The sequence below is a fragment of the Alligator mississippiensis genome, chromosome 3, assembly GCF_030867095.1.
Source record: "Alligator mississippiensis isolate rAllMis1 chromosome 3, rAllMis1, whole genome shotgun sequence".
Lineage (NCBI taxonomy): Eukaryota > Metazoa > Chordata > Crocodylia > Alligatoridae > Alligator > Alligator mississippiensis.
Window position 1 is genome coordinate 152536948 of NC_081826.1, and position 23377 is coordinate 152560324.

The 23377-nt window shown below is 47.7% G+C and overlaps 1 non-coding gene across 1 annotated transcript in view; it reads right to left on the reverse strand.

Moving 5' to 3' along the window:
• Positions 1-178: 178 nt before the first annotated feature.
• LOC109283948 (serine peptidase inhibitor Kazal type 4) overlaps positions 179-23377 on the reverse strand; it is a 33591-nt gene continuing 10392 nt past the window's right edge. Inside the window, exons 2-3 of the transcript XR_009460916.1 lie at positions 2106-2140; positions 179-295 (exon numbers count right to left, since the gene is read on the reverse strand). This is a non-coding gene — a transcript (serine peptidase inhibitor Kazal type 4). The remainder of the gene's footprint in view (positions 296-2105; positions 2141-23377) is intronic.

Sequence of the window (23377 nt, forward strand, 5' to 3'; positions counted from 1 at the left end):
AGCTCTTCTGTTCAGAGTATATGGATGTGGATGTGTGGTGGGAAGGAGAGTGGATCCAAGGAGCTGCCCTAGTCCCCATTCAGCTTAACCTCCTCATCACTATCAGAGCCTAGAACTCTCTCAGCCTCTGAAGGAAATTCACACCCTGCAGCAAAGGAAAAGCAGCCAGGATGTGAGCTTACGTTCGAGTAATGCAGAGCAAACATTCATTGTCGTAAGTGTTCCCATCGGTTCCACAGAGGGGCCTGTACACCAACGGGCAGGCAGGGAAGTCGATGGTGTGCTCACACACAGGCTGCAGAAACAGAAACCAGTGACTGCTTCAGCACATACAGCCAATGAACCTGGTGTTCAGAAGAGCTGGGCTGCGATTATATTTGGTAAGCATCAAGGCAGTGGATCAAAAGACTAACATTGGTAGGTCCATTTGGTAGCTGGTAAATGAAATGATGAGAGGGCAGACTGTTCCACCATTGTCTCTTAGGGGCTCTGTTAGAATTGCATTTCACTGAGCAAAGTGGGAGTGCAGCCCTCTACACAACAGTGATAGGCTAGGTAAAGGGACTGGGTGGAGGGAGGAGGTTAGCGCTGAAAAGATGTCCCATATACAAGGGATATGTGGACAAACCATAGTGTGGTGATCTGTGCACAGGGGCTGACAGGGGCAGGGGAAATTAAGGGGGAGAGCGGCAGTCTCTATGCAGACCTGTTCCCAGCACAGAGGCAGCACCAGGGGTAGCCTGCAGCACACAGTCCACCCTGGGGCTCTCCCCCAACCTGCCACTTTGAATTGCCCTTTGGTTGAGCAGCTCTGCAGCCCCGTAACAGAAGCAGGCCCATATTCCTGCCACCATAGCTCTGCAGTTTCTCTGCCAGAGGCTCTCGGCGTACAGGCGTACGTGAGTGCTGAGACTGCTCCAACGCACTGGAATACCAATGTGCTGGAGCACAGCAATTACCACGATCCAGTAGCCTCCTGCGTCTTGTGTATCAGTGTCCCCACACCTGAAAATGGCAATGGGAGTGCTTGAACTAACGCTCATCAAACAAGCTTTAGTTCAAGCGTTCCCACACCATTTTCAAGCAGGGGGACGTTGATACGGGAGAAACTGCAGTGCTTTAATTAGAGCAGCTCTAATTAAAGCACTGCCCTGCCACACCCAGAGAAAGTGTAGAAGTGCCCTAGGATCTCACTGGGCTCTGTTTCAGTTCAGGGACAAGGGCAATTGAAGGAGACTTTCTGAGAATGGTAAGATCCACCCACTGGGCCCTGGGGCCCCTGTGTGGGAGAACACTTATACCCCTGCCCAAGCCCTTATTCCAGGAGGCAGCCCAGTGCCCAGCAAGACTTCTTGCCTCTTCTGCACCTGGCATGGGGCTCCTGCATTAACTATGTACATGTTGGTGTAGTGGCACCCAAACTTCTGTCCTACAGGCTAGATGAGTGGTACAGGGTTGGTTTGCAGGCCAGATCCTGTGTGAGGTCAGTGTGTGAGGTCAGTCTGAAGGTGCAATCCAGCACCCCAAAGCAACCCCAAATGCCAGGCTGATTTAGCACACCAGGCCATGTTATCTGCAGCAGGGGAACAGCAATTAACACTGCTACTGCTCCCTCCGCAAATTTATGGACTCTTGGGGGGCCCCGTAGGCTGGGTGACATATCTCTGTGGACTGGATCTTGCCCGAAGGCCGGAGGTTGAACAAGTCTGTGTTGGAGGAAGGTCCCAGGAGGAAAACGCCAACCTCAGTCAGGACAGCTGGAAACAATAGCAAGGGTGGGATGGGCAGCATGACTTGTGGGAAAAGTGAGTTGTCAGGGGGAGTACTGTATGAACTGACTTTAGATGGAAGCCAAAATAGTATCCCTCTTCCTCCTAGGCCCTCAGCATGTGTTGCACAGTGATAGGAAAAAGTATGACCACCCTCCCACCCCCCCGAGTTGGCAGTGCGAACAGCCCTTCTTTTGCTCTTGGCAAAGCTGCCCAAGTTATCAGTGCCCCCTGGGCACACCCTTTTCCCTCAACCCTCCCCAGTCTGTGTCACTGGCACAGGAGTGGCCATTATGTCCACATGCAACAGAGAAAGCAATGCTGGGCGGATCTTACCGTTCTCAGAAAGTCTTCTTCAATTGTCTCTGCCCCTGAAACAGAACACAGGCCAGTCAGATCAAAGAATCATAAAATCATAGAAAATTAGGTTTGGAAGGGACCTCAGGAGGCCATTTAGTCCAACCCCCTGCTCAAAGCAGGATCATTCCAACTAGATCATTCCAACCAGGGCTTTGCCTAGCCCAGCCCTAAAAATCTCCAAAAATGGAGATTCTACCACTTATCTAGGTAACCTGTTCCAGTGCTTCACCACCCTCCTAGTGAGAAAGTTTTTCCTAATATCCAACCTAAACCTCCCTTGCTGCAACTTGAGACCATAGTTCCTTGCTCTATCATCTGTCACCACTAAGAACAGTCTAGCTTCATCCTCTTTGTAACCACCCTTCAGGTAGTTAAAGGCTGCTATCAAATCTCCTCTCAGCCTTCTCTTCTTCAGACTAAATAAATCCAATTCCCTCATCCTCTCCTCAGAAGTTATGTGTCTTGTCCAGCCCCCTAATCATTTTTGTTGCCTTCCATAAGACTCTCTCCAACTTGTCCACATCCTTTCTATAGTGGAGGACCCAAAACTGGATACAGTACTCCAGATGTAGCCTCACCAGTCCAGAATAGAGTGGAATAATCACTTCCCACGATCTGCTGGCAACGCTTCTACTAGTGCAGCCCAGTTAGCCTTCTTGGCAACAAGGGCATACTGTTGGCTCATATTCAGCTTACCATCTACTGTAACCTGCAGGTCCTTTTCTGCAAAGCTGCTGGTTAACCATGTGGTCCCAAGCCTGTAGCAGTACATAGGTTTATCCCATCCTATGTGCAGGAGTTTGCACTTGTCCTTGTTGAATCTCATCATGAGATTTCTTTTGCCCCAATACTCCAGTTTGTCTAGGTCACTCTGAATCCTAGCCCTACCCTCCAGCATATGTACTACACCTCCCAGCTTGGTGTCAGCTGCAAACTTGCTGAGGACCCACTCCATGCCATCTTCCAGATCATTAATGAAGATATTGAACAAAGGCTCCTAGAACCTCTGGCAGAGAAACTGCAGAGCTATGGTGGCAGGAATATGGGCCTGCTTCTGTTATGGGGCTGCAGAACTGCTCAACCAAAGGGCAATTCAAAGTGGCAGGTTGGGGGAGAGCCCCAGGGTGGACTGTGTGCTGCAGGCTACCCCTGGTGCTACCTCCAAACTGGGAGCAGGCCTGCATAGAGACCGCCACCCTCTCTCCCTTAAATTCCCTGCCCCTGTCAGCCCCTGTGCACAGATCACCACACCATGGCTTGTCCACATATCCCTTGTATATGAGACATCTTTTCAGTACTAACCCCCTCCCTCCACCCAGTCCCTTTACCTAGCCTATCACTATTGTGTAGAGGGCTGCACTCTCACTTTGCCCAGTGCAATGCAATTCTAACACAGCCTGTTATATAAATTGTAGAAGAGCCAGAAAAAAGATCTAGTATTGAATTTAGTCTAAACAAAAAAATGGCTGATACTACCCAAGGACAGAGCTGTGATTATGTCTGATACACATGAGGGCAATGGATCAAGGTGCTAACATTGGTAGGCCCACTTGGTGAATAAGGTAATGAGAGGGCAGGCTGTTCCACCATTGTCCCTTTTGGGGGCTTTATTAGACACTGGCAACAGGAAAACCAGGTAGATTAAAAGATATCCCTTACCATGGCTTCCCCCACATTCGGCCCTTAGATCCCAGAATCCATCATAACACCAGCTAGTTTCCATTGTCAGAGGCACATCTTGACCAGACAAGACTCAGATGACATCACTTCCTTAGCTAGCTCCAAGTCCTGCACACCACCTGGAACATGATACTTAGATTTCTGCTGCTCTTCCTTCCCTCATGTGTCCTTTTCCTTCCCTATTTTATTTCTTCTCTTTCCTCTTTTGCTTTGGACCTCTGCTTCAACCAAGTGTAGCTTAGCCAGCTCAGAGTGTAGTTGTTGCAGCCCTGCTGTGAGCTGAGGCCAATGTCTTAGTGGCTTTAACAATCTAGAGCTAGTGAAAGTTTGCCAGATCTCAATGTGGTTAAGGAGCGCTTGCACAAGCCCAGACTTTTTCCAGCAGTGAGGTCAGAAATAAATTCTGAGCCTTCTTTAAACTTCTGCTCAGCTTTGCACGGACCTTTTTTCATCAGACCTTCCTTTATCAAAATAAACACAGCATATTTGGCCGGTTCACAAGGAGTCTTAGATTTAATCTACATTGTCTGTACTAATGTTCCTGGCAGACCAACATTTGTTTTTAAATTGTTTGCGCCGCAATTGTTTGTTTTAAAAATCCATGTGTACAGTGGTGTTTGTGCAGTTAAGCCCGCAAAACAAATCATTAATGCTTTTGCTTTTCTTTTAAGTATTTTTAAAGGGAAAACGTGACAAATTTGTTTTAGTGTTTAGGATTTTTTTTCTTTAAGTTATTTGGAAATGTTTTGTTTCTGTTTTTTCCTTTGTGGACATCTGTTATTTCTATGATTAGCAATAATTCCCTAAGGCTTAATGAAAAAGCATTTAAAGAAAAAACAAAAGTGGGCACAATGGAATATCTTCAACCAACTGCTATAGCCAACTCTTACTAACATACCATCCTGGATTACCCCTCTGTTAACAGCTGGCTTCGGGACAGCTGCTACATTGCCTGGGAGTAAACTGTCAACTACCAGAGAAGGCAGGACAACAGCATGGTTTTTCTTTTTCTTTTTTTCCAGTGTGTTGTTTGTTGCTGCTGTTTTGTGCAGGTAGAATCAGGGTGTGGGCACATCTACACAAGATGACTAACTAGCTCCACAGTAGAAGTCTCACATCTATCTACACGTGCAGTGCTACTGAGCAGGAGTAAACTAATTAACTCTGCAGCAAGCTCATACTTGAAAATACAAGTACCAGCCTGCAGCAGAGTTTTTTACCATGCAGCAACACACTTGTAGATGCTAGAGGGGCTGGCTGGGGCACACGGTGCTTCAGTGCAGGAGCTGCCTGCCAGCTAGCCCCACACTGAAGCACCCTCATGCCCCAGTCAGCCCCTCTGCAGCACATTGAGCTGGATCAGAGCAACCCCAGGCTGACAGGCTGACCCCTGGGTTCCACTGCCAGCCAAGGCTGCTCTGACCTGGCTCAATGTGCTGTGCTTTCAGGTTCGTGTGTAATTGTGGCACCCAGGAAGCAGTGACTCGGGCTCAATAAGTGCTGCAGGTTATTGCTTCAACTTGCACATGTAGATTAACCCACTAAGGACATGGTTTAGGATCCTATAGCAGCAAAAGGGAGATTTGTTCATTTTTAGACATTCTGGGAATAGAGCCATAAAGCTGATAAGAGCTGGCATGTTTATAAACCTCTTAGAAACATATAGGAGTAGTTTGTCCTTTGTTTTACTTACAAATGAACTAAGTTGTAAATTCTCTGCTTTGTTAAATGTAAAGAAGTTATGACTGTACTTCTTATGCCATCTAACCCAGTAGAATCGTAGATTCATAGAAAAATAGTGTTGGAAGGGACCTCAGGAGGTCATTTAGACCAACCCCTGCTCAAAGCAGGACCATCTCCAACTATATTATCACAGACAGGGCTCTGTCTAGCAAGATCTTCAAAACCTCCAAGGATGAAGATTCTACAATGTCTCTGGGTACCTTGTTTCAGTGATTTGCTACCCTCCTAAAGAGAAAGTTTTTCCTAATATCTAATCTAGATTTCCCTTGCTGCAACTTGAGACCATTATTCTTCGTTCTGTCATCTGCCACCACTGAGAACAGTCTAGCTCCCTCCTCTTTTGAACCACCCTTCAGGTAGTTTGAAGGCTGCTGTTAAATCCCCCCTCAGTCTTCTCTTCTCCAGACTAAATAAGCCCAGTTCCCTCAGCCTCTCCTCACAAGTCATGTGTCCCAGCCCCCTCACCATTTTTGTTGCCTTCTGCTGGACTTTCTCCAATTTCTCCACATCCTTTCTGTGAGTTGGGGGGGGCACAAAACTGCACACAATACTCCAGATGTGGCCTGACCAGTGCTGAATAGAGGGGAACAATCACTTCCCTTAAATCTACTGGTAACACTGCTACAAATGCAGCCCAATATGCTGTTAGCCTTCTTACAACAAGGGCACACTGCTGACTCATATCCATTTTATTATCCACTGTAACCCCAAGGTCCTTTTCTGCAAAGCTGCTGCTTAACCAGTTAGTCCCCAGCCTGTACTTGTGCACAGGACTGTTCTATTGTAAGTGCAGGACTTTGCACTTGTCATTATTGAACCTCGTGCAATTTCTTTTGGTCCAATCCTCCAATTTGTCTAGGTCTTTCTGAATCCTAGCCCTACCCTCCAGCATATCTACTACTCCCCCCCTCCCCACACTCCAGCTTGGTGTCACCTGCCAACTTGGTGAGGGTGCACTCCATCCCATTCCATCCCATTGATGAAGAAGTTCAACAAATCTAGCCCCTGGACTAACTGCTGGGGCGCTCCACTTGATACCGGCTGCCAACTAGTCATCAAGTCATTGATTCCTATGCTTTGAGCCTGCTGATCCAGCTAGTTTTCTATCCACTGTATAGTCCATTCATCCAACCTGTACTTCCATAACTTGTTTGCAAGAATGTTGTAGGAGACCATATCAAAAGCCTTGCTAAATTCAATGGAATGGAATTGAAATGAAATGGAAACTTCACAACACGATGAAGAAAGAAGGTAAACTCAACAGCAACATATATTTTCTAAGCGTATGCAAGAAACACATTATTCCTAGAGGATGAACATCTACAATCCTCTGACTACTACACAAAACTACAAATATTCCTCACAACTCTCCAAGAGAACTTCAGAAAAACTTAGACATCATCTCCTTTACTTAACTTACTCCAGAAAGAATCAACTCAAGAAGGAAATGAATACATGCCATGACAACTTAAAAGAGATAAATCCAGATATCTTCCCAAACATTATACAACATATATAAAAAGACTACCAAAGATTTTTTACAACATCCATCCAACATAAACAGAAGATATTGAACCAATTACTACAGGATCAGCTTTCTCAGCCACAAAAGAACCATCAGAGAAACAACAACAGCACCGTACATCATTTCAACCTCAGACCTGATGAAACTGAAGGAACTAGTCAACCCTTAAATGTTATCGATATCTCCACACACACACTTACCAAAGTTGAAAAATCTGTCCTCGCTAAAGGCCTTAATTTCTGTCCAGAAAAATACCCTAATATGATATTACAATGGGAAGAACTAGAAGAATTTTTCCAATGCCTCTGTCTCCAGGAATATTTCCACAACCAAAACAAACCCACTTTCAACAACACTTCATCCTGTGACAACATCAAGAAAAGGTTTAACACCAAAAAAATACAAAAAACCAACAGATCGGACACCTCACAATGGACAAAATTCAAACCTCGACTGCTATATTGACTGCTTTAGGGAAAGAATGAGCAATAACATAATCAACAACAAACACCACCGTAACAACCTCTCCTTCTCAGGAAGAAGGGCCATAGACTCTCTAAGATCCAACCACCAAATAAGAATAAAACCAACAGATAAAGGAGGAGGTATAGTTATCCTTAACCTTGAAGACTAAATAAAAGAAGCCAACAGACAACTCTCTGACACCACCAGCTATGAAAAACCAGAGGAAGATCCAACTCCCCTTTTCACCTTAAAAATTCAAAATCGCCATCACATCATTTCCATCTGAACTACAGGAGAAACTAAAAAACTTGATCCCACCACTACCTAATCCAAGGACTTTTTACATGCTCCCTAAAATCCAACAAACAGGGGAACCCAGGAAGACCTATAATATCCAAACCTCACTAAGGAAATATCAGGTTTCCAGCATTGCCAACCCCACCATGTCAAAAATTATGAGATGAACGCTTAAAAAAAATCAAGAGATTTGGCATGCAAATCATGAGATGCTATTTTTTGAAGTGTGTATGTGGTGGGGGGAGGTTATTTGTGAAGGTGTGGGGGGCTGTGGGTGTTTGTGTGGGGTTTGAGCCTGGGAAGGGAGGGTTCCTGCACACCCAACAGGATGTGGGGTACTGTGGGTCAGGAGTGTGAGGCAGCAGCAGGGCTGGGGGGGCTGGGGCTTGGGAGTTAGGGACAGACACACAGAAACAGAGACACATAGACACACAGACAGCACCCAGCTGGTAAGTGGAGGGGAAGGGGCAGGGGCGAAGAGGGATGGGGTGGGGTGCAGATCGAGGCCTCCACAGTGAGGGGGCAGGATCAGGGGCTAGTATGAATGGGGCCCTGGGGCCTGGGTGTCATCTAGAGGTGGTGGGGAGGGGGGGCAGGGTGCAAGGGCTGCCCACTTCAGGTTCAGGGCTCTGTGCTTTGCTGCCTTTGCCGCGGGAGCTCAGCTGTGCAATGCTAGTGTTCTTCCCACATCCTGCCTCTACCCCATGGGGGGCACATGCCCCCCCAGGGGCGCGCATAGCAGTGGTGAGTCACACCCCACCCCCCACCCCATGCCTCTGGATGACCTGATTCAGCCCTGGGGCCCCATTCGCCCCAGTCCTAGTTACTTCCCCGCTCCCTTCCTTAATGTGGAGGGCCTCGATCTGCCCCCACCCTACCCTTCCCTCTTCCCCCTTCCCCCTGCCCCTTCCCCTCCACAGACTTACCAGCTAGGAAAATCTGGAGATCTAAGTGTTAGATCAGGAGATCATGAGTCAGAGTTATTCTGACTTAGAAATCACAAGTCTTGTGATGTTTTCATGACAGTTGGCATCACTGGGTTTCATCAAATCCATCCTAAAACCTCATGTCACCCAAAGACTGAGTTTTGTCCAAGACATAACAGACTTTCTAGGAAAACTTAAAAACATAGACCACCTTCCCAGCAATACTGTTCTAGCCACCATGGATGTTACCAGCTTATATACCAACATCCCCCACTAGGACAGCATCCAAGTCTGCCTTACATATCTACAAGAACAAGATTACAACTCAGAGTACAGACCTAAAGATATCACTGAACTTATATACTTAATCCTCACACCCAAGAACTTCTGTTTTAACAACCAACACTTCCTCCAGACCAGGGGCACAGCTATGGGCACCAAAATGGCCCCACAATATGCCAAACGTTTCATGGCCCACGTGGAAGAAGAATTCCTCAAGAGCTGCACCATAAAACCCACGCTATACCTAAAATATATGGATGACATCTTCATCATTTGGACTGAAAACCTGCAGTCTCTGATTGATTTCCATCACACATTCAATAACCATCACCCCTCCACCAGACTCTCTCTTGTATACTCCAGCACCAACATTTCCTTTTGAGGCACTATGATCAATATCCAGAATGGTAAAATATAAACCACCATACACAAGAAACCCACAGACCAACATAAATATCTGTGCAGAACCAGCAATCGCTCTAAACACACCAAGAAAGATGTAAAATACAGCCAAGCCCTCTGATACCACCGAATTTGCACTGAGGAGAATACTTGCATTCATCACCTCACAAATTGCAAACAGGCTTTCACTCAACAAGGACACTCCTCCAGAGAGATAGATTGTACTTTTGAAAGAGCTACCCAGATGCCATGTGAAAAATTGCCATACAAAAAGAAAATCCCCACAAATCGCACACCATTAATTGTAACATACCATCCTTCCCTGGAACCTATATGGAAAATCCTCAAACAGTTGCAACCCGTACTAGAAGAAGACCCAATTCCTAGAGATCTTTCCAGAACCACCCATCCTAGCCTTCAAACAAGCATCAAACCTCTCCAGCCTTATCACCAGAAGCAAACTTCCTATGGCCCAAAGCACACCGAATGCATCCAGACCAGGCTGGGACAAAAAATGTAAAACCTGCCAACGCATCTCTACTACCCCAACAATAACTGCACCCCACAACAGAACCATAATCATCCCTGGATCTTCCACCTGCACCTCCAGAAATGTAATATATCTCATCCAGTGCACTAAATGACCAGATGGAAAATATGTAGAAGAAACCAAACAACAGCTGCACACCAGAATGAACGTACAGGGAAAATCTATCAAAGACAAAATTACTCGACTACCTGTGTGCTATTACACATTCTACCCAGGAGAGAACACAAAGAAACAGCAATCTCTCCCTGTACCTGAAGAAGGGTGTTTGTACCCAAAAGTTTGCAAAGAACAATTTTTCCAACTCTGTAGTTGGTCTAATAAAAGATAGCACATCTACCCAAACACAGGCAACGCATGCCTCCTGAGGCTGAGGAGGGCATGAAGACCACCCACAGGTGGCCATGGCAGTGTTTGCAGCGGGGCGGTTCCCCCCGCAGCCAATCACCAACGGGGGGGGGGGTCCCCCATAGCCAGACACCGAGCCCCGAAGTGCCGGTGGTACACTCAGAAGTGCCAGCGGCACTTCTTGGGGGTTGAGGGCACCAGCACTCCACCTGCCCCCCCCCCTGCTCACTCTCAGGGGGTGCTCATGCACCCCCATGCACCCCGTATGCATTGCCTATGTACCCAAAGAACCATGTCTTACTAAAGTCAAGGTATATCTCATATATTTTTCTCCCCACATCCAGAGAGATAGTCATCATCATAGAAGACAACCAGGTTGGTCAGGCATGAAGTAGGATATGTATATCTCAACTTTAGGGGGAGAAATTTTTAAACCTTGAGAAAAATATTTACATATACTTTCCTAAGTGCAATAATGTTTTGTCATGTTTGAACTAGCATCTGATATGAAGCAGATTTAGTTTGGGCAGGGAAGGAATGGTGTGCAGAGGCCTAGGGTTTCTGCTATCCAATTAACAAAAGGCTAATTTATCATGGTACATTAGATTGTTTATAAAAGTCAGTAAAATTTAGATAAAGGACTGAAATAAGATAAAAGAGTACCGTAAGTCTGAGCAAGAGGCCTCCTGATTCTAGCCAAGAACCCAGGGCCCTCCCCCCCCAGCTTCAAAGCTTTTTTGCCCAAGGTGTGTTCCTTTCTCCGTACCTATTCTCACTGCCCTGAAACCAGCCTCCAGCCCCTGTGAATGATATCTCTCTTACTCTAGTACTAAGCCTGTTCTCACTGTACCCCCATAAAACAATGGCTCTCACCCTCTTTGGACTTGAAGCACCCTGTATAACTTTTGTGAAATTAGTGTCACCCAATTGCAAAAAGTAAGTTACACATTATAGTGCTTACGTCCTTGCAGAGGGGACAGGCAGTGGGGAAGGGAGATGAGCCAGGCAGGGACAAGCCTGAGTCTGTGTTTTTCTGCTTAGCTTATCTCCTCACACCTTGGGACACCCTTCATAGGATTTGGCTGCATGGAAGGATTCCACAGCACCCTGGTTGAGAATCGTAGCCATCTCCTGGCTCCTGTGCATGATATGTTCTCCATCCCTGAATCTGTTCACCCAACCCCTGGGCATGGAACATCTCCACAAACTCCAATTCATGATTATGCATCCCATGTGCATGTTATTTTGTCTTCTGGATGCCAACACTGGGCCCCAGGGCATGGTAAGTCCCCCAGAAACCCATCTTCCTGATATCTCTGTGTGGTAAATCCTCGTCTCCCCCAAGCCAATCTCCTCGCTCACACTGTGATACACTGTCCCCCAAACAAATGCACTTATCCCCTGTGCAATGCACATTCCTACTTGTGCCCTCAGCACCTATGTTCAGGGCCTGGGGCACAGGTTTGTTCAGTCCCATTGTCCCCTGAGCCCTATGCATGGACTGTCCTTCTCCACATCCATCCACCTGCCCTCCATTCATGATACACCCCCCACGCCTTTCTTCTTGGGAGCTGTGCATACCTGTCATCAGAACCCATGCAGAAGCCCTTCCACTGACCACATGCAAATCTTTCTGAAAGCTGCTCCCTGCCAATCCACTTTAATGAAGAGCACCAATATATATAAAAGTCCCTACTGGTGCCCCACCTCATACATGCTCTCTCCCTGTCTGCCTGCCCATTCTTTGCTCACCTGGGTGATACCATCCTTTCCTAAATATCTACATAGCTCCAGGCATATAAATGTCATGTTGACTGGTGCTTTGCTATACCTAATGTCTCAGGGCAGCTGCTTGTGGTAGATAGGGTGGTGGTGGATAGGGTGTGGGCCAGCATGCCCATCCATGCATGGGCAAGGATATCTCTTGAGAGAAGCAAGGTTAGGGAGGAGGTATAATCTCTTTTATTGACTTGCTTAGTCTGTTCCTTTGCCTCACAAATTTTGGTTCTCTTACAACCCTGAATCATAGCTGCAGTAACAACCCTGCTATAATATGGCTACGGTATCAAAATGCACTCTCTAGGCAAGGCTATGCCATCCCAGGCAGCCTGATGTGGGGAAGTCAGCCTCTCTCTGCTTTATCTCCCCCTTACAGCCTTCCACTTGACCTTTTATTATACAAACCCATTGGTTCTTAGACATACAGACATAATGTTAAACACAGGAGAATTGTACCCCAGCTCAAGAAACAGACTTACCCCCCTGAGCAATGAAGAAGAACAGAGCCATGACTGGTACCAGGGTTCTGACAGCCATGTTGACTTCAGCACAGGGACTGCGCTGGCAGACTGTGGGTTACATGTCCATGTACTTTGAACCATGGGCACCTCCTTTCATAAAGGAGGGCTTGAGCTTATCTCAAAGTCTTGGGAAATGCAACACATTGAGGATTTGTTTAATCTTAGGGCTCGTGCTTTACCTGTGACTCTTAACAGCTGGTCATGATGGGGCTTGGCAGATAAGATGTGCTATTCATGGCCCACTGATGCAGCTCCATCTACCATCTTGTACCTGTCTCTAGAGACTCGTGATTATTGGAGTACAATGTGTTTCAGCACAGCTCTGGCAGCCCACATGCTAGGGGCTGAGAGAGATGGCATGGCCTGGGTATAGCTGGCTCTAGCCCCGCTCTGCCCCAAAGATTCTGCCACACTATAGAAATCCCCAGATGTTCTTCTAGACTGGGAAAATGTGGTTTTGGACAGGCATTTGTGCATTACTGAGTGTTTTCCACTTTATTCACCCCACCAATTTACTTCCATCTCTCCTTTTCCTCTGTTTAGTTGTGAGTTGTGCATATTTGTTCTTTATGCACCAAATGCAAAAAGAGGACTGGGCCACTATATGGGAAATGGGCCACTATAGTGCCCCTCTTAAAGGAGGACCTAGGGAACTACAGACCAGTTAGCTTCATCTCAGTACCCAGGAAGTTACTGGAACATGCCCTAAGGAAATCCATTTGCAAGCATCTGGAGGAGGAAAGGCTGATCACAAGCAGCCAGCATAGATTTACTAAGAACAAATCATGTCAAACAAATCTGATTTATTTCTTTGCAAAGTAACTACTTGGATGGATGGAGAAAATGCTGTGGAAATAGTGTATCTGGATTTCAGCAAGGTTTTTGGTAAGGTTCCACATGACCCTCTCATAAACAAATTGGAGAAATGTGGGCTAGACAAAACTACTAAGTGAACAGACAACTGGTTCGATAGCCAGAAGCAAAGGGTAATTATAAATGGATCCATATCAGAATGGCAAGAGGTTTACGGGGATCTACCCAAGGCCCAGTGCTGTTCAACATGTTTGTTAATGATTTGGATTCTGGCATAGAAAGCTTCTTGAGCAAGTTTGAAGATGACATGAAAATGGGACAGATGGTGAACATGTTAGAGACAGCAACACAATTCAGAAGGATCTTAACAATTGGGATAGCTGGAGCTAACATCAATGCTGACAAATGCAAGGTGCTACACACTGGGAAGAATAATCAAAAATACAAATAAAAAATGGGTGACACCTAGCTGGATGGCTGCACCACAGAGAAGGATCTGGGAATCTTGGTAGATCACTGACTCAACATGAATCTGCAGTGTGACACAACCACACAAAAGGCAAACTGAGTTTTGGGATGCATCAATAGAAGCGTTAAGTGCAAGACAAGGAAGGTGATAATGTCTTTCTACTCAGCACTGGCTAGGCTTCTCCTACAGTACTGTACGCAGGTTTGGGATCCACATTTCTAAAAGGATGTGGAGAAGTGATATGGGGTCCAGGAAGGAAGACAAAACTGATAAAGGTCTTGGAAGGAAAGTTATACTGTACCAAGAAAGGTTGAAGTAAGTAGGCATGGTCAGCTTGCAGAAAAGGTGATTCAAAGGGGACATGATAGCAGTTTTCATATACCTGAAGGCTGGCATAAAGAAGAGGAAAAACACCTTTTCTCTCTCACTGCAGAGAGCAGGACATGGACTAATAACTTGAAGTTGCAACAAAGTAAATTTAGATATCAGGAAAAACGTCTTCGCTGTTAAAACAATGAAGCCATGTCTAGGGAAATTGTGGAATCCCCATCACTGGAGATGTTCAAGAAAAGGGTGGACAGGCAGTGGTCTGAGATGATTTAGAAGTATCTGTGCCTATACAGTGTTTTACTATGGATATTTCCCATGATTCTGGGCTTTTCTGGTTGCCATGGGTTGGTGGGAGGGAATTTTTTCCTTTCCTCCTGCTGCATGCATCACAGTTTTTGTTTTGTTTTATTTTGCTTGCTGAGCCTTTCTCAGAACCACTGGGTGTTAGATACAGCCAAGGCCAGGAATTGTGACTGGGATGTGCAAATGCTCCTGCTGGGACTTAAACCTGGAGGTTCTTGGCTCGAGGGTCTTGCCCCTCTGCTCCGGGTCAGACCGATCACCGTTTGGGGTCAGGAAGGACTTTTACCCCATGGTTAGATTGGTATGGGCTGTGGGGTGTTTTGCCTTTCTTTGTAGTGGATAGCATAACTCTTTTCTTTGGATGTCTTGAACATATTTTAACAACCTTGCAGCAGCAGGTCTTTGGCCACCATGGTCCCCCTCCTTTACCTGTGGCAGGTTAGCACTGGAGTTTTTCTGGTCAGGACAGCAATGGGTCTTTGTAGGGGTCCTTAGCCTCCCCTTGCTGGGGGGGAAGCAGAGGGGGCAAGGTCTGGTTTGCCTTGGCAGCCAGGTACTGACCTTCCAGCTTCAGGCCCTGCAGAGACTCATGTATGGTTCCAGGTAGCCATGTGACGTGGAACCAGTTGAGGTGTGCCTTCCACCACCGCCTCCGAGGGCTCTGATATGACCAGCAGCTCTTCTACCTGTGCAGGCTCAGTCTCGCGTAGGACTCAGGGGAGCTGCCGGTCTTTTACCAAGACCTCCTCAGGGCCTGGGGGCTGATCTCTGCCTCTAGGTCCCCATTGTGGGTGGCCTGGGGCACCAACCTACTTGCCGAGCCATGGATGTGGAACCCCCAGCTGGCAGTCTCAGCAACAGCGACACCCTAGGCATGCCAGAGGATGGCCCAGGTGGGTCTCACCAGGATCTGAGACCTCCTGGACTACACTAAGTGAGAGTCTGCCCACAGAGCGTGAGGCCTGCCTGTGCCTAGTCCAAGAGGTGAAAGTTGCCTTGGCCACTGATGCCCTTGCCTTTCTAGAGCAGGTCCTGTGTAAGGTCTCCCTCACCCCACTGGGTCCCCCAGCCTGGTGGAGTTGCTGGTGGGGCCCACACCTCGGCGGGCACTGCAGCACTCCCTGCCGCATCATCTTACCAGGCCGGAGGACATGCACCCAGTCTGCTTCTCCTCAGCCCACCATCACCAGCTCTATATGCTCATCCACCATATGCTCCACCATACTGCCCTCACATCCTGCCCAGACACCAAGTGGTGGGATATCCTAGGCGAGAGCAAGGCCAATGGACCCCAGTGGCCTAGCCTGTATTTGACCTTGATCCCACGCACCACCTAGGCTGGTGGCTCCTTCACAGGGCCATGCCTTGGACATGTATCTGCCACGGTTTATGCCCCTGACACATGTCTGTTCTGTGTGCAGAGGGAGACCCTGAAGCACAGGTTCCTTGAGCGTGCCAAGTTGCTGCCCCTGCACCTCTTCCTCCAGAACCTCTTATTGAGGTTCTAGCTGCACGTTTCCCTGCGCTTCTTTATTTTTTCACACCCTTCCCATGGCCAAAGCCAGGGACCTCCTGGTTAACCTCCTCCTGGCCCTGGCCAAACTGGCCATCTATGTTACCAGGAAGGAGGTTCTGGCTGGGAGGGTTCCCAGAGACTGTGGGACCATCTTCCTGGGTTTTCTCCAGTCCCACCTCTGGGCAAAGTACCACTGGATAGTAGCCACTGACTCTCTGGCTGCCTTTGAGAATCAGTGGGTGCTGTCTGGGGTGCTCTGCTCAGTGTCCCCCAAGGGTGCACTTGTTTTGGCTCTCTGACTCACCTGCACATTCCTTTTTGTCATTTTTTGTCCCCTGTAATCAGTTGTGGTCCTTTTTTTTTTTCCTCTTTTTTTTTACCCGTAAGTGGCAGATTTTAGTAAATTAGTGAGCTTACCCAAGTGAAAAAGGTCCCAAATAGGCTTGTGGCAGGTTAGAGTGTTATGTGTTGTGGTTTTGTCCAGATTGACTGTGTAGTTTTGCTAATAGGTTAGAAAATGTATTTATACAGGATAGTTTGAATAGGGATGATCCTGCCTCCATCAGGGGGTTGGACAGATAACCACTGGAGGTCTCTTCCAGTCATACTTCTCTATGATTCAAACAACTGCTCCCTTAATAATAAACAGAATTAGTTAGTATCTAATAGCTCCAAAGTGCCTTGTGTCCAGACCAGCGCTTCATGATCTGTTGTCCACATCACAGAAATAAATTACCACCTCAGCTGGCATTGGCTAGTGTCCTTTGTTGGGTTTCTCAGTGCAAGGCAGATAAAAAGAAACCCTCCAGCAGTTTCTGATCCTAGGCATCACAGTCTTTTCTCTCTCTCTTCCTTTAGGAAATGCCACCAAAGGGTATTTTCACAGCAGTATCCCTGCAGCCTGGATTCATTCCCTCCCCTAGCATGGCAGCCTTCCCGAGCTGGTTCTCAAAGGTAGCCAGGAAGACAGTTCTGCAGAGAATTTGTTGTAGAAGAAGCAGGAAGAAGAGATCAAGCAGACCACAGGAGTTTAATGAACATCTGCATAGCCATTTAGCCAAGTAACAAGATAACACATTGTTGTCAGCCATATATCAAATCCATGAAAGCTCTGCACAACCATGCACAAGCCTGACATGCTTCCTTCTGTGCATTCTCTCACCCATCTTCACCTCTGTGGGTTTTTATACAACTTGCTTTGAACCAACTTTAGGTGAGAAGGCTTATAATCTCCCTCCAATAAACCATGTAGTTTTTTGCAGAGCTTGAGTTTGGAAACCACTGCAAAGACTGCTTATTCCTTACCCCTGGCATTAAGTACATATTTGCCTTTGGCAATTATCTGTGCTGCACTTGGAAATTCCTCAACTAAATATTTCAGTACACAAACAGTTGTTTCCTGTCATAAACATATGCTGTATGGTGGCAGGGGTGAGGTGCTGACCTGAGCCAGACTCATTAAGCTGCTGCGGTGAGCCACAAAAAACTTCTGGAGAGCCCAAAGTGGCCACGTTTCCAGAGTTGTCCTTCTCTAGCCCATACATCCCCTCTCTACACTAAACCTGTAAATGCTCCCATTTGAGATCAAGCACGTAGGTATACAAGCTAGGCAATTCCTCACAGCCTAGCAACCTGTTGTCAGGAACTGGTCATGCTTATGAACACAAATGCCAGTTTAGGCTTATAAATAGGGCTCAGTTTTCAGCCTAGAGTGCAGTGGACACACTGAGTAACCCCATTTATGTGGCAATGCTGGCATCTGTGTACCTAAGCAGTGTTCAGCAAGGTATCACATTTGGAGAGCTGTGAGGAATGATAGGTACGTGGTTTAGGTGTTTCAGGTGGTTGATTCATTCTGGGCAAGTCACTTGGATCCAGTCCCTCAAGATATATGTTAGGAGTAGCCCCACTAAGGACTGCAGAAGCGAGGAGGGACACAAGGATACTTTCCGGGCTAAGTGTCAGTTCACTCTGTATGAAAAGCAAGTACAGACAGGTTTCCTCTTGGCACAACTTTTCTCATATTTCCCTCATGTGCTTTATCAGTAAAATACATTCCCTAAAATTGGAGCCAACTCCAAACATACAGTCACAGGCCACGTCCAGATGAGCATGGCTGTGCAATGTGCGGTGCCGCAGACGTGTGTGTGCAGCATCACATACAGCACATTCAGCTGTTCTCCACGCTGCAAGGGAGCTGCATTTGGGGGGGGGGGGGTGGAATTTGACCCCTGGATATCCGAGGATAAAAAAAACCCACACAAAAAAGGTGGAGCAGCACACACCACTCAAAACTGGAGCCTGGCTGGTCGGAGTCACACTCTGGCTACCAGCCAGGTTCTGAGTGGCAGGATTGCTGCTGCAGCAGCCGCAGGAGACCCGCAGGACAAGCAGGCCTCACAGAACAGTTTCCCCACAGGCCTTGCAGATGTTATACAGTACGCAGGTTGCAATGGTGACATGGGGGATATTGGCCTTGGCAATCTCAAGGTGGGCTGTGAGGGTGTGTCAATGTCCCTTGAGCTGGCCAAAAGCACCCCAGCTTTCTCTGGCCATCGTGATCATTGCAAGCATACAAAGAGGCTTTGCCCAGCAGCCAACAATTTCTTCTGGTCTTCAAATTAGGGGCTCCGCTGGCCACCCCAACATTCCCCGAAGTGATGGGAGGGGAAAAAGTGGATACCGTGTAGATTTGTCAGGGAGAGCACCAGGAGAGAGCACCCCAAAATGAATAGCTAGGTGAATGGAAGAAATTTTGGGGGGTGGGGAGGAGTGTAACTGAAAGCCACCCGAAAAAATAATCCAATCTCTAAATACATTCCTAAACTGCCCCTGCTGTAATTTAGTACTAGGAGGTCAAGAGGGTAAAATTGTTATGAGGTGCCCCCTCACTTTTTTTACTAGTAATAGCATATTAACCCATTTTGAGTCTTAAACACGTTATATAACATAAATGTAACATCATTTGTTGTGGTACATTGCAAGAGTGAAATAAACCTAGGGAATATCTTTAGCTAGAGAAACCTGATAACATGTACAAGCGCCCTAATTAGAATGCATCGGAGCAGGCATCCCCCACATGTACAAGCACCCATAATGCCCAGCAGAGGGTACTAGTTTACTAGCTGTGCCTGGCCTTGACAGATATGTCAATGCTGTAGCTCAGCAAGAAGATACCCAGACCAGCTTGGATAATCCCAGCAACAGCAGAGAAATCTATATTGCCTAAGGAATCAGAACTCTGGGTAGAGGTGATATGTTTTATTAAACCAACTAAATATTTGCAAAAAAAAAATTCTTTATTTGCAAGCTTTCAGGCGCACACACCCTTCTCCAGGCATAGGAGAATGCCAAGATGGTAAAATGTCTCCTGGGTGGAAATGAAAATTCACCCAGAGAGCTGAAGGTGTTGCAAAATCTCCTGGTTTCATAGTTTCATAGATGTAGGGTCGGAAGGGACCTGAGCAGATGATCAAGTCCAACCCCCTGCCATGGCAGGAAAGAGTACTGGGGTCAAACAACCCTGGCAAGGTGTTCATCCAGCCTCCTCTTAAAGACCCCCAGGGTAGGAGCCAGCACCACTTTTCTTGGAAGTTGGTTTCAAATCCTAGCCGCCCTGACAGTGAAGTAGCGCCTCCTGATGTCTAGTCTGAATCTACCCTCTGCCAGCTTGTGACCATTATTTCTAGTCACTCCTGGTAGCACTCAGGGGAACAGGGACTCCCCCAATGCCTGCTGGTCCCCTCTGACTAGTTTGTAAACGGCCACTAGATCCCCCCCCCCCCCCCCCCCAGGCTTCTCTTGTGGTTGGAGAAGTTCATTTTGTACAAATTAAGCTGAGATAAAAGTTAAAGCAGTCTATTGCCTAATGTACTCTTACAAGCAAGATAAGTTAGTATGCCCAGAGCTTTATTCTTCAAGGCCTGGACTGCTTCTGGTACCTGAGCTAGTTCATTTAGAGCAAGCATGAGGATCTCTCCGCTGCAAGGCAGGACATAAGCAGAAGACAGGTCACTGCCAGAGGAGCCTGTTGTACTAGGGATGGCCTGCGATGGACCTCCCCACTCTTGTTGTAATATGTCTTGGGTGGCAGAAGCCTGACTCCCATTCCCTGATAGCCTCAGCCACTCCCTCTGTGAGGGTATCACCTTCTGCAGTAGGCACCCAAATGCCTTTTCTGTGCTAAAACCTACTCAGACTTCCCTCTCTATGAGTGAAGCAATACCTAAGGAGTCATAATCTGTTGGCTCAGGGCAGGGGAGCCATGAGGCTGCTTCCTAATGTCATCCAGGGTGCCGTGCAGATACCCTTAAACCAAGTGACTTCATTTTCCTCCTCTCACCCCATCCCTGAAGCTATAAGCCTAATTAGGTGATCCTTTTGATGCAGTAAGCTTAGATGTCTGGCTGGAGACCCAAGTAATGTACTCCATGCTGCAGCACTGGTCCCACTCCACTCTCTACCCAGTGCATGGCAGAGGCAGTATAGGGATGTGTGTCTGACTGTGTGGTCTGTCCCTTTGAAGGCAGACATCCCTGGGTAGGAGCACAGGCTTGGGTGATTAGCAGACAGTTAAAGGCCTATGGGGAGGAGGAGGAAACAGCTTGAGCTGGGAAGGAGCAGTTAGCTGGCAAAAAGCAGACTAAAACCCAAATAAGCTTGCATCTAGGAAGGGACAGTGTTGAAGGGCCCTCTCCTGCCACCTGGGAAAAGGGTAAAGGTTTGCTTTATTCATTTGCTTGTTTGAACCAAGGATTGTTTTATGTCATGAGGACTGGCTGAGGGGCTTCCAAGGAAGCAAAGCACAGCAGGGCTGCAGGCACCCAAGTTGCACATGGACTGTTTGGACTTTCGAAAGGATTCTTAACAGGGCAAAGCCCACCTCCACAGCAGCATGTTCACTGATCCATTTGTACTGTGGCAACCAAGGTCTGATCAACCAGGAGATAAGCCCACAAAGATAAAGCAAGCCCTGGGCAGGTTGTCAACAGCTTTGTGCATAGGTAGTTGCATATACATTTATATATTTGTGTAGACTAGCTCCCCAGTGGCTGTAGCCATAACTGGACCAAAAGGGTGGAGGCAGCCCCAGGGAGGTTAAGAGAAGAATTAAGTTGACTGGAAAATTTAATTTGAGTGGCTGGAGCCCAGCGGGCTGAGAAAGTCTGATTTCCTTTCTCAAAATCCCTTGTACCTTGTAACAAGTGGGGAGAGCTTACAGGCTAGGGACAGACATTCAAAAAGCTGGAGCCTGAATTGGTTCAGCCTTTGCAGGTTAGTCTAACCTGCATAGGCTGAACCAGTTTGTAACAGCACAGATATGTGGGCACATGCCTGCAGTTGCTCAGGCCAGGAACTGGGGGGCACTGGAGTGCATCCTCAGCTGTAGAGAAGCTATGCTGGAGACAGATCTGGCCAGTCTGGACTGAACTGGCCAGAGAGGGGTTTCATTCCCCTGTCTGTGTCCCATCGGCAGTGACCTGAGCCGGGTCTGCTGGGCACTCCCCTCTTCCTGCTGCAGTGGTGGGCAACCATGACCCCTAAGGCAGAGGGGTGTTATTCTCCCTTCTACCCCCACTGTTCTCAAGGGATCACAGCCAGGTCTGCCCTCCTTGACCACTGCTGAACGGCAGAATAAGCCTCCTTCTGTCCCCTCTGCCAGATGCTGGAGGGAGGGGGAATAGCCCCGGTCCTTGCCCCTCCCAAGGGACCCTGCTGGCCAGCATCTGGCCCCCAGGTGGGGGCTGGCTGGGGAGCAGGCTTCCTGGGCCAGCTCGGAAGTGGCGGTGGGGCCCAAGCCCTGCCGCCACCACTGCCCTGTGCAGCATCCAAGCAGCTGCAGGCTGGCCAGGGTGGGGGGCTGTTCTGCCCCACTTGCCTGTAGCTGCCACTACCACCACTGTGCCACACTGCTGGGGTGGGAAACTTCTGCCCCATGCATAGAGCTCTGGCAGCAGCCCCTGGACAGCCTTGGAAGGCAGAAGGCATCTGAGCAAAAGGCTTCAGTCCAGGGGCTGCTGCTGGAGCTCCATGCACAGGGCACAAGCTGAGGGGCTGAAGCCCCCGCCTCCTGGAGTGGCTCAGGAGCAGCAGGAATGGGAGGGGGACTCCCCGCAGTAGGCAAGGGGAGGCCGGCTTGGCCCCGCAGGGCTTTCTCCCCTCACCTTCAGCTGTGGCTCCTGCCACACTGCACAGTACTGCTGGGGGAGCTCCCTTCACATGGAAGTGGTCAGAAAGACTCCTGATCACATCAGTAGGTCCTGAGCCAGGGGTGTGAGAAGGCACTGTCATACAATGCATAGAAGAGGGCACTAGGAAACACAAGATTTGGGGCACTTTGGCAGTTTTGTCAGGCACTCTACCTTTCAACATTCCTGCCTGAAATATACAGATAATAACACCTACCCTTATAGGTTGTTTCTATGTGTAACAGTAGAAAGTACCATGTAGGCACCCACAGACTGACATCTAGAAATTGTCTCTCCCTTCTCTTGGTCACAGCACCTAAATGGAGCTTCTTTTTCTCTCACTATCAAGTAGATATTTCCAGGCTTCAAATCCCTCTGGTAACTCTTTTGAACACTTCCCTGCACTCAATATCCTTTTCAACCTGCAGACAGCATAGAGAACCCAATATTCTAGCATTTCCCTAATGCTGCAGGTAAAGGACATGTTTTCTCCCTTGGCAGAGCATCACACCCTGAGCTCATGTTCAGCTGTTTTTTTATCACAACCCTTAAGTCCCTTTCTCAGAAGTTGTTTCTCAGCCTCCTCTCCTTTAAACATGACTTGCACTCTTATGCCCTAGATGTATGAGTTCTTCACACTTGGCAACATTAAAATAGATGATGTTTAGGTGAGAGCAGCTTGCTGTAGTGGTGTCTTCATACCACAGGTGGCAGCTGCTGCTTTACTCACAGAGGCTTCTAGGGTATCCACCATCCTAGTATCTAGATGTGAATTACAGAGAACAGTTGAGTTTCTCCATAAAGACAAGCTGAGGACTGAGAAAGAGAAGAGCTCTGCAAACTCTGCTGAGCCCTCTCCAAGCTCTAACCAGGCCCCAAGTGTTTGAAGGTGAGTATCACTTCCTACTTTGAGACAAAACAGAAAGGAGTGCCTGAACTAAATAGTGAGTAGGAGCAGATGGGCCTCATTACCCTTGCAGCCAATTAAGAGGTAATGACAAAAATCTCACCCTTCTCAGGAGGCTTTACCTGACTGGGAGCTGGGAAGGAGAAGCGTTACTAACTCTGAGTAGTAAAGGCATTTAAGCTGGAGGAAAGGAGCCAAGGTCAGCAA